The following is an 11,438-nucleotide window of genomic DNA, read 5'->3' as shown; positions in this document are numbered from 1 at the left end:
GTGTGTGTGTGTGTGTGTGTGTGTGTGTGTGTGTGTGTGTGTGTGTGTGAGCTCTCACACCAAGCCCCTGAGGTGGTGAGCAGAACACAACTTACAAGAGTCAGTTCTCTCCTCTGTCATGTAGATCTCAAGGATCAAATTCAGGTGGAGAGACTTGAGGGCAAGTATCTTAAGGGGCTAAACATTCTTGAAAGACCTACCTTTTAGACATGGGTTCTAGAGATGGACCTGGGATCTTATGCTTGCAGGCGCTCTATTGTCTGAGGCACTGGAGGCTTGGCCCGGCTACTGAGACTTCTGAGGTGCCTAAGCTGTTTTCCAGCTTGTGCCAAGGGGCTGATCCACGGTGGTGACTCTGCAGGCACTGGTGCCTGGGAACAGATGCCATTTGCAAGCCCTTGTAGGAGACTGACAGACAGAAGCCCAGCCAGGCCCCGCAGGCAGCCAAAACAGCTGCTCACAGGGTGCCCAGCCTCTCACCTGCCTTTGGCTTCAGCCCAGCGTGAACCTAAGCCTGCAGTCACTTGATGGCTGGGCTGCCACCCCGTGCTAAGCCATAATTACTATTTAGAAGTTTGTGGATGCAAACCAGTAGATTCCAGCTCACTGTGTTGAACTCCATTTGCACGATCCTGTTTTAATAAGCCCTCAACATTCATTGCTAAGAGAGCGTCTATGCTGGGGGGAGGGCACCCCACAGTCTGCCAGTTCAGGAATCTTTTCCTCCACCGCTAGCTCTGTTTCAGCATTGAGGGTTTTAAGTGCTGATTAATGCCTGTGTGAAGACGCGCTCGTAGCTTTCTGCTTCTGCATCATGCCTAGTAGTGATCAGAGCAGAGGTACCCCGAAAGCACCCCCGCCCTTCCTGGTGCTCAGTACTGCACTGTAACACAGGTCTGACTTCAAAATCCTCATCCTGCAGGGAGAAGAAGGCTTTTGTTTAAGGATGCCAGGTGGGTGAGGTGGAAAAGCAGAATGAATTTCTCATGCTTCAGCCATCACTGTCATTGGGGCCTGCCATCTTTGAATGCACCTTCTAGACCCTTCTTTCCTTTCTGGGTTCTGCCTGAATTTTTAGTGCCAGATGCTGGCTTTGGCCACTTGTGCATTAAAATTAGGGAACCGAACCAATTTAATTACTCTGCAACCAAATTTAAAGCAGGGGACTAAAAAGTCCCCCTGCACCTAGTGTGGGCCCTATTTCATCTTTTACATGTATTTATTTGATTATGTGTGTGTGCATGCATGCTCTGCATGTGTCAATGAGAGGACAACTTACGAAAGTAGTTTCTGTCCTTGTACCGTGTGGATTCCAGGGATCAGCACTCAGATAGCCAGGCTTGGATGACCAGCACCTTTACCTACAGACTCATCTTGAAAGGTGGGACTAGGGTACCATGTGGTCAGGAGTCCTCACATTTTACTGGATCAGGAATCAGAGACTGGATAGGAAACCAGGCCCAGCTAAAACCTTGAAGCCACCACCCCAGTGCTTTGCCCCCCTACTCTCCCCACCTCCTCCTTAGTCCCTCTCTGACAAAGATTCACTTCTAGCTAGGCTGCATCTCTCAGTCAATCCCCACCCTCCAGCTGGGTACAAAGCAGTACATGAGCCCGAGGGGGTGGGGGTGGTTGACATTCAAACCTTAATAGATGGTTAGTAGGATTAAGTAAATTTGTGTGAAGCATTTGTGTGCCCATGCAGTTAGCTAAGGCCTTGAATATGGACGTTATGAGACAAGCAACTCAAGTTCAGGGTTCTGGGCTGCTCCCAGATTCCCTAAGGTTACCTATGTCACACTCTGAGCCATGGAGGCCAGGGTCTGCCTGATTAGGGTAGGCCTGGGGCCTATGTGAGGGCCATGCTGAGTGTTAGGACTCGCTCATGATTTCTCAGAAATAATGAACGTGACAGAAGTGACAAAAGAGACTGGAGATACAGCTCCGCCTTTCCCACCCCTGCAGAAGACCTATCCTGGTACCCATAGAGCAGCACACAGTCACCTGTTAACTCCATTCCCAGCGGACCTGACGCCCTCTTCTGGGCACTGCACCTGCATGAAGCACACATACATTTATTTGGGCAAAACATTCATATGCATTAAGAAAAAAAATGATGAAAGCAATTTAAGAGTAGAAGGGCTGGCCGCCGGGCGTGGTGGTGCACCCCTGTAATCCCAGTGAGGCAGAGGCAGGCAGATCTCTGTGAGCCCGAGGCCAGCCTCGTCTATAAATCGAGTCCAGGACAGCCAAGGCTACACAGAGAAACCCTGTCTTGAAAAACCAAAAGAGAAAAGAAAAGAAAAAGGAGTAGAAGGACTTATTTTGGCTTACAGTTTGAGGGCACGGTCAGTCATGCTGAGCAGCGACGGCTCAGGGAGGGTGAGGCAGCTGGTCAGGTCGCATCACAGTCAGGAAGCAGAGAGAAAGAGAGTAGTGCTGTGCTCAGCTCACTTTCTTCTTTCCATTCAGTGCAGGGCACCAGCCGCAGAATGATGCATGCACGCTTAGCTTAGGCCTACCTCAGACTGAAACTCCTCACAGACGTGCTCAATCGTCTCTCTCCCAGGTGACCCTAAGTCACATCAGGTTGACAACCACGATTGCTCATTGACCTGAAGCTCCCCAGTCTGGCTAGGCTGGCTATCCAGGAGCCCCAGGGACCCTTTGGTCTTTGTCCCTCCGCACACGCCTTTGTCCCTTGGTCTTTGTCCAAGCGCACACCACCTTCCCTGCATATGTGCACACGCCTGTGTGTGCACAAATACATGCACATGCTCACACATGTGCCTATGTGTGCGTGTTCGCAAACTATTCTGTGCACGTGGGCAACCTTAGGTCAGCTCTCACCTTTCATCTTGTTTAAGCTAAAGACTCTCTGCTGTTAGCCACTGTAGGTAGGCTAAGCCACCCCCAAGCTTTTGAGGATTCTCTGTAGGAGCACTGGGATGAGAGGCGTGCTACCTCATTCAGCTGGGCTCTGGGGATTCAAACTCAGATCCTCACACTTGCTCAACAAGCACTTTGCCCATTGAGCCACCTCCGTAGGCCAGTTTTGTCCGTCTGTTTCAGCACATGCCGAGCCCTGTATCTTCAAGGCAAGCACTTTAACGACTGAGCTTTCTCCTCAGCCCCGCTCTTTGCCTCTTCTTTAGTGAGTTTCTTTTCTTCATCACTAGGACTGAGCTCATATCTTGTCTTCATTGCATTGAGTCTAATTTTTTTCAAAAAAAGTTTTATTTTATCATTTTAGTATACATGTATGGGCCTGAGTCTGTATGTATGCACTTTGTGCCCTCAGGTACCAGAAGGGGGCATTGGAGTCCTGAGAACTGCAGTTGACTGTTGTGAGCTGTCGGATATGGGTGCTGGGAGTCGAACCCTGGTCCTCTACAAGTGTAGCAAGTGTTCTTAATTGCTGCGTCTCTTTTCCAGCCCATCTTTTTTCCTATCTTAAAGTTCCTTTATTAAAGTGCAATTATTATGAAAGGTATTATTATACCTTTAAGAGGTGAATTTTAACAAATGTACGCAACTGCAAACTCCCCTCTCCTGGCAAGGTGCAGACCACTTCCCTCTTCCCAAAATGCCTGTCTTGTCCTCCATATGTCTTTCTTGTCCTACAGCCGCTGGTAGCCTGATAAGGATCCTGTTCCTGTTCCTGCCGTTTGGCTTTTTCTAGAATGTCATATAAATAGCATTATAAAGCATGTTTAGCTGGAGCTTTTGAGGGGCAGAGAGCAGAGTCTCTTCTAGCATGAGGGAAATTAGCACTCTGCCTGCACCTACACTAATTAAAGCTCTCTCTCTGTCTCCCTGCCTCTCTCTGTCTCTCTGTCTGTCTCTCTTCCCATCTCGGCCTGGAATGGTGAATGGGATCTGTTCCTGCTGTCCAGGGGTCAAGATATTAGCTGGTGTTTTTTGAGTGTTTTCTTTTGTACCCCTCCTGTTCTTACAGACCTCTAAGCCCATTGAAACCAGTGAGAAGATTGAGCATCACTAAATTCAGCTAGGACCTGAGCACTGATTCCACCATTCTTTCTATTTGGTGGGATTCTTTCTTGAGTTGCGGCCCTAAGGCTGATCCTTTCCAGTGACTGGTAAGGCTCTGGTTTGAAGGTGAGAAGTAGGAAGGTGGTGGAGATGGAACAGAGGCATCTTTCATTCATGTTTTCAGTCCCTGCTGAAAAGGGCTATATGCTATATGCTTTTTGTTGCAGATACAAACGTCATGGCCAAACGCAACTTAGAGGACGAAAGGGTTTACTTGGCTTACACTTTTGCAGCATAGTCCATTGCTGAGAAAAGTCAGGCCAGGAGCTCAAGCACGAGCTTGAAGCGGAAACGATGGAGAAATGCTGCTGGCTGTCTCATCCCCTAATTTCCTTTCTTCTGTAACCCAGGACCACCTACCTGGGGATGGTGCTGCTCACGGTGGGCTGGGTCCTCCTATATCAAGACAATCCTTCTCCTATGGCTCTGAGCTGTGTCAAGTGCACAATTAAAGCTAACTAGGACAGGATCCTTTTGGAAGAAAATAGTGAGCTTCTGGCTCTCCCTGGGAGATAAATGTGTTGAAAAGTGGACTCCAGGAAGACAGACTCACAGCCTTCGGCAAGTCTGTCAGCTGATCCAAGAACAGCCCAGCAAGTGGGGGATGCTGACTCACACTTAGCCTGTGCCCTCTTCGGCAGGGACAAGAGCACCCACCTCAGGCTATACAGTTTAGAAGCTTGTGGCCCCTGGCCTGGACTTAGGGGAGAGTGAGTCTGTCGGAGCAGATGGTGCTGGGGACAGAGCCAAGTGGCTGCCATGTGTGTTAGCCAAAGGGAGAGCTTAGGCAAAGGACAATATTGCAGTCTTGGTCCCAAGTGCCACTAACCTGTGGGTAATGGGTTTTTCATCCCCAGAGTAATAGGAGACACCAAAGAATGAGGACATTACTTAGTGAGTCCCTCACCTCCCTGGCCCTGTTCGGCAAACCGGAGGAAGGACATTGCCCAGCACCGAGCGGTCTGTGGATTTAATGGGGCCTCCAGCTAAACCTTCCATCAAATTTACGACGCTGCCTGTCTCCTGACCTTCCCCCTCTCTCACATTCTTTTTAGAAATGAAGCTGTGTGCAGGCTTGAGGTGGCGCTTCCCCCACCTTGGAGATATACAGCTTGGGTCTGGGTTGAGATGCTGGATTTAATCAAGCCAGGTTCCCAAAGTTCACTCACCCTCCAAGCTCAGTGACATTGGGACGCTGCTGGGATCCAGCCACAGTGGGTGGCACAGTTGCCAGATGCTTGTCCTGTTGGCCACACCGGCCTGAGCTTACCTCCATTGTCCTCTTGCTGCTGGAGTTGCCACTGCCTGCCAGGCTCCTTGCCTCCTCCTCTCCATGTCCCTGGATTCCCCTCTTGAAGATGCTAAGCGGCTACCTCGAATCCTACCTTTACCTGAAATCAATATCTAACTGAAATGGCACAGCCTCCAGGAGCCTTCCTTAATCCCCTTCACCCCAGCAGGAGAGACTTCCCATCTGGGAACTATAGACACAAGCTTAGCCCCCCTAAACAGACCACTGATCCTCGAGGCCCTAAAGTCTAGACTAGGCCAGTGTGTGTGTGTGTGTGTGTGTGTGTGTGTGTGTGTGTTTCCTTTAAGGACACACCACCATAGACTCTAAGGACTAAACTAAGGCAAGCACTTCACCAATTGAGCCACACATACACACATACCCTGTAGACTAAAGAAATCTTTATATGTCCAGTTGCTCTTGGACTTCTAGCGATTAGCAGTCATCGTGGTGAGGATAGCCTGCTTCATGTCCCCAGCCTCAAATGAGGCCGTGCTGGTGTCTCAGGGCTGCCCCACCCTGGAGTGCCAGCCTTTGTCCTGGGCTTGGAAACATCCATGGGACCTGGCCCCGCCCCCCACCTCACCGTGCAGGTGGCTTCTGTTTCCCTTGCTCTTCTTCTGAGGCAGCCTGTGTGTTCGGGCCCTTCCCTTCCTGACTCTGTTTTCTCACTGGCTGCCAGGGTGCTGTGGGGAAGGTTGTGGCAGCATGCTGCTGGCAGCTGCCTTGTGCCGGACAGACGGCTCGTCCAGCCCGAGAGGTGACTGCTACTGGTGCAGTGAGCATCTGGAAGGTGCTGGAGTGACTCAAGCTCAGGGCACAGACTGAAATTAAAAACTCTTCCGTTCCGGGAATCCACAGGCCTTGACGCCCTGAGTTTAGAGAGGGAAGAGCAGAGTGGAAGAATCTGGTAGTCCTACAGGCTACCATGGTCATTAGCACCTCACTCTGCCTTTTCTGTGGCTCTAAGAAGCCAAGAAAGATGGATGATGCCTGCTGATAATTGGAGTCCCCTCCTTGTTTACAGTGAATGGAAAAAACTGCAATAACAACAAAAAGGGCAGGCAAGATGACTCAGAGCGTTGGACACCTGCCACTGAGGCTGCTGACCTGAGTTCGGTTCCCAGCACATGATGGAAGGAGACAACTGACTCCTGGAATTTGTCCTTTGACCCCCCCCCCCACATACACTGTGGCATTCACGTGCCTCCCACCCCCACACAAGCACACACGTAAATATGACACAAATCTAAAAATACAAAATCTGTACACTTTGTGCAACTCTTGTGAGTAGAGTGGGAGGAAGTCTCACAGTATCTTAGTTATTATTTTTCATTATTCACTCCTCGTTCATTTGTTCAGAACAGTGCCTCATGTAGCTCATGCTAGCTTCAAACTTGGTGAGTAGATGAGAATGACCTTGAACTTCTGACTCTACCTTCCCAGTTAGGGGTTACATGCGAGCCTTATCATTCCCAATTTACATAGTGCTGGGGCTCGAACCCAAAGCTTCCCCCATGCTAGGCGAGAACTCCAGCGTCTAAGCTTCAGCTGTAGTTCCAGAACTCAGAACCTGCCCCGCTGTTTATCGTCTCTTTGTTCAGTGTGTTCACACCATGGGTCCTCCCTTCCCATTAATCACTGCCCTGCTGTTCTAGGATGCTCTGGTAATCCTTAATTTACCTAAAAATGACCCGGAGGCCCAGTTCTGTTGTAACTGTTTGGTATCGCTATTACTGTTTACCCTCACTGTGCTTGACTTATAAATTGAACATTATAAGTATGCCATGAATAGGAACGTATGGCATAAATGTACACACATACGTACATACACTGGATCCAATATCTATTTGTGTATGAGCCTCATCTGACCTGATAAGGTGAGGACACTACTTAAACAGGTGTGCAAGGTTTTCTCATGGGTGTGAGAAGGCAGGGACAGACACTAGGATGAGGAGACTTCTCCCCTCTCCCCCGTTTGGCCATGGTGCCCCTTATGCTGGCTCAGGGCTGAACCTGCTATGTGGATTTGGGTGAGACAGTGGTGCCTGAGTGGACAACAGGAGCTTCGCCAAAGATGAACGCCACCAGAGGAGTAGGCGCAGGGATGCGGGCAGGACCTGCCAGTCTGTGCTGAATGGGGGGGGGGAGTGCCCAGGACACCTGGGACTCATGAGGGACGTACAGGAACTCGGTACTCTAAATGTGTAAGATGCAGAACAGCTTGGACGTTACCATGCTTTCTCTGGAGGTGCCAGGATGCTGAAGGAAGATGCCCAGTTTTGCAAGCACAGCTTAGCAGCTAGTTCTCCACAAACACATGCAGTTGTTGAGAGCAAGTGGCCAAACGCCTATGCAGATATAGATGCAGTTTCAAGTACACATGTGTTGGATTGTACGTGTGTGGCTCAAGGCCAAAATCAGGGCCTCTCTCAATCCTCTACCTGGCCTGTGCCTCTGCTCCCAAGTGCTAGGATTAAATAATAATAATATCTCCTGATGAGCCTGGAACTCACAGATCCTAGCACCATGATCTCTAGCATCGGGATTACAGGCAAGAGCTGTTATGCCTGGCCCTTTTATTTTTTATTTTTTATTTTTTTTTGGTATGTGGGTTCTGGGGATCTGAATTCAGGTCCTTGTTCTCATGAGGCCATTCCCCCACACATCTTCCCCCATCTTCAACCCCCAGCTTTCTTAAAGGGCACTTTCTGTCTGGGCCCGGGCCTGTGTTGTTTCTAAAAAACCAAGCCCGGCAAAGCCACTGTTTGAGGTTAGCCTTGAGTCAACTTGTTCTGAGCACTTGGGAGCCTTTCAAAAGAGGTGAGTGTGCACACAAATCATGACGAGGCTAATCAGAAGTTGGGGTACTTAGTGAGATGTGTACACAGCAGCTGCCGCACGCGCCCTTCTCCTGTGCGGGCTGTTCTGTGAAGAGGGGTGCTGTTTGCCCGGGTTTTGTCCTGCACAGATTTGTATCCGCTTGATGAATTGCTGGGGTCGGGGGTCTCCTCCTTGGGAAGCTTGGAGTGTCTGCTCAGGGCAGTAGAGGAGTGCCGCCCAGTGTTTGCCCAGGTCCTTGAGATGCCAGGAGCCTTACACCATGTTAGATCAATATGAGGACCGCTAAGGAGCTTGGGGCAGCCCCCACGAGCCCTTTTCATGGTGCACGTCCTCCTAGGACACAGACACAGAGGCAGCCCGCTCGGCGGACCCGCCTGGAGCCTCTTGTTTGTTTTACCAGCCATGGTGGCCTCTTGAGTTTGCCAAAGCGATTTGGAGTGGCCCTTCCCGCTGCAGCCCCGCGTGGGCCCTCTTAAGCCTTCTCCCTGGCTGGCGGGATGCTGAAAAGAAGCCTCCTCAGGGCCAGTGTGCTGGGGAGGGCTCTCAGAGGGGAGGGCAGCCGGCTCCTAATAAACACTTTCTCCTGCCAAGTGCAGCTTGGCCTCGTGGCTGTCTGTCTTGGCAGGATGGGAGATGTTTTTGGTCTTCTTATTGGGGGTGTTTTTCTGGGACATTTGTGACACCTGCTGATTCCATTTGATGGGACATTGGTGGCCGAACCTGAGGATTCAGGGCCAGTAGTTCTGAATCCTCTCCCCTTTGAAAGGAATCTCCAATGCATTTATGCATTTACCTTCGTGATTGAATGGCTTATTTTCTTCTTCACACACAAAAGACCCTGTGCCTGTGGCCCAGGGAAGGGTGGGCAGCAGCTACAGGCATGCGGACTGGAGGGGGAGTGTTTCCCATGAAGCCTGGTGTTTGTGAGAGACACAGTTCTGCCAGTTTGTGTTTGGGATGGTGAGATCTCTCTCTCTCTCTCTCTCTCTCTCTCTCTGTACTCTCTCCCTCCACTAGATATCTGTGCTTACTCTAGTGTGACAGGTTACAGGGTCCTGAAGTGAGAGAGGACGCATGTGCACACATTGACACACACACAAACACACACACACACACACACACACTAAGGTTCAACTTCATAGAGCTGATGCCAGGTGATGGATAGGAGGAGCTCGGTCGAGCATCTTCTGTCTATATTAGCCATTTCCACTCACTTCTTGTGGGGGGGGGGGGCTTGTTGTTTTGTTTCTCTGGCAAGTTCCTAGCATTGTGTCTGATTATTCATTCTATTTCCAGTCTACCTATCAGCAAAATTTTGTGAGCACCCGCTGGGCACAAGCAGGAGGCCCACATAAACGAAAAGGCAGACTTCTGTCACCTGCCAGTGGGGGCAGAGCAGACAAGGTGAACATAAATGACACCCAGTCAGTCAATTGCTGTGACAGGTCACAGGTGGACTTCACCCAACAGTGAGTGCTGAGGTGAAGTCAAGTTCGGGGAAGACGAACCAGGGAGACTACTGGAGGAAGAGCTGCTTGGCTTGCCTGTGGATCTGCATGTGGGCACTGAGCAGAGAAGGTGTTCCTAGACAGGTAGATCAACCAGAACTGGTTTGGATGGTCTGAGCCTGAACTTCATCTCTGCTTAAAGAGGGGGAGGGCAAGAGACAGGAAGGGAGATTTAGTGTTTTTGCTCAAGTCCCCAAGTCCTCTTTATTTATGACCTCACGAAGGCTGGAGTGAGTGAGGAACCTTAAGGTCACAGTAGTTTCCCTGCTGGACACAGAGGCAGGAGGACAGGGCCCAGGCCTCTGTTTGCCCACTCTGTGACTCCTGCTGGCAGGTACAGCAGAGAGGAGGGCTCTGGTGCACACAGGGGCTAGTTAGTGCTGGCAGACCCCTGCTGCTGGCCCCGACCCAGTCGCTGTGGGTCCTGCTGCTTGCATGGCTATCGCCTGAGTGGTTTTCACCTCCTTCTGTCCTGCTGCCAGGGTGTCTGGAACCTAACTGGCACACAGGGGCCCGACCGGCATGCTTCTACCGCAGCAGCTCCGTGCATCTGCCAAGGGCTCAGCTCCATTTCCCTCAGGTATCAGATCTCCACTGACGTCCCCGTGGTCTCCAAAGCACATCACTCCCACTCATGCCCGTATCTTGGAGTCATATTGGAGACACAATGAGGTGGGCTTCATGCAGCTCTGAAACGATGGATTTAGAATCTAGAGGGACATAGAGTGCTCCTGCAGATCTACCTTCCGGTGACATGGGGACAGTGGCCTGCCTAGGAGTGCACACCATTATTCCGTTGTTGACTGAAGTGACTTGAGGACACCGTCTAACCAACCTAACCTGTCCTCAAGTGGTTTGGGAGGGTGGCTAGGTTACCATGGATTGTCAGGCTTCTGTTTCCTCTACTTTTTTTCACAGTTTTAAATTTTGTATTTGTTATTATAATGTGTGTCCATGAGGTATGGATGTGGATATGCATGTGCCCGGGTGTACATGAAGAGGTCAAAAGACAACTTTTTGGAGTCAGTTCTCACCTTCCACCTTTATATGGATCCCAGGGATTAAACTCTCCGGTCACTGGCTTCTGCAGAAAGTGCCTTTATGGGCTGAGCCATCTTGCCAGCTCAGTTTTTCTCACTTCTGTGTGTGTGTGTGCATGTGTGTCTTTTATTTTTATTTTGTTATGTATATGAATGTTTTGCCTACGTGTATGCCTGTGCACCACATGCATGTCAACAGCCACAAAGGTGAGAAAAGGACACCAGAACCCCTGGAACTGGAGTTGCAGGTAGTTATGGGCTACCATGTGGGTGCTGTCAATCAAACCCAGGTCCTCTGGGAGAGCAGCCCATGCTTTAAACCGCTGAGACATTTTCCCAGCCCCTCTCTGTGTGCTCTTGTTCTCAGTGAGACAAGGAGACCTGCCGGCCCCCTCATCCCCAGTGCTTGGGCTTCAAGCCCAGGACACAACTCCATCCCTTGCTTTAATTTTTTAAAGATTTATTTCTTTGTTATTTGTGCAGTACTCTGCCTGCATGTATGGATACAAACTAGAAGAGGGCAGCAGATCTCATTGTAGATAATTATGAGCCACCACGTGGTTGCTGGAAATTGAACTCAGAACCTTTGGAAGAGCAGACAGTACCCTTAACTGCTGGGCCATCTCTCCAGCCCTTGCTTTAAAAACAAAATAATAATAATAATAATAATAATAATAATAATAATAATAATAATAATAATAA

General features: G+C 50.0%; 1 protein-coding gene across 2 annotated transcripts in view; it reads left to right on the top strand.

The window, feature by feature from the left end:
- Gli2 (GLI family zinc finger 2) overlaps window positions 1-11,438 on the top strand; it is a 167,287-nt gene that overhangs the window by 74,740 nt on the left and 81,109 nt on the right. The gene's annotated exons all lie outside the window — the stretch shown is intronic.

This window comes from Psammomys obesus, unplaced genomic scaffold (genome assembly GCF_907164565.1).
Source record: "Psammomys obesus unplaced genomic scaffold, mPsaObe1.curated_primary_1811, whole genome shotgun sequence".
In the NCBI taxonomy this organism is placed as follows: Eukaryota; Metazoa; Chordata; class Mammalia; order Rodentia; family Muridae; genus Psammomys; species Psammomys obesus.
This window is presented reverse-complemented; position numbering and strand designations above follow the sequence as displayed.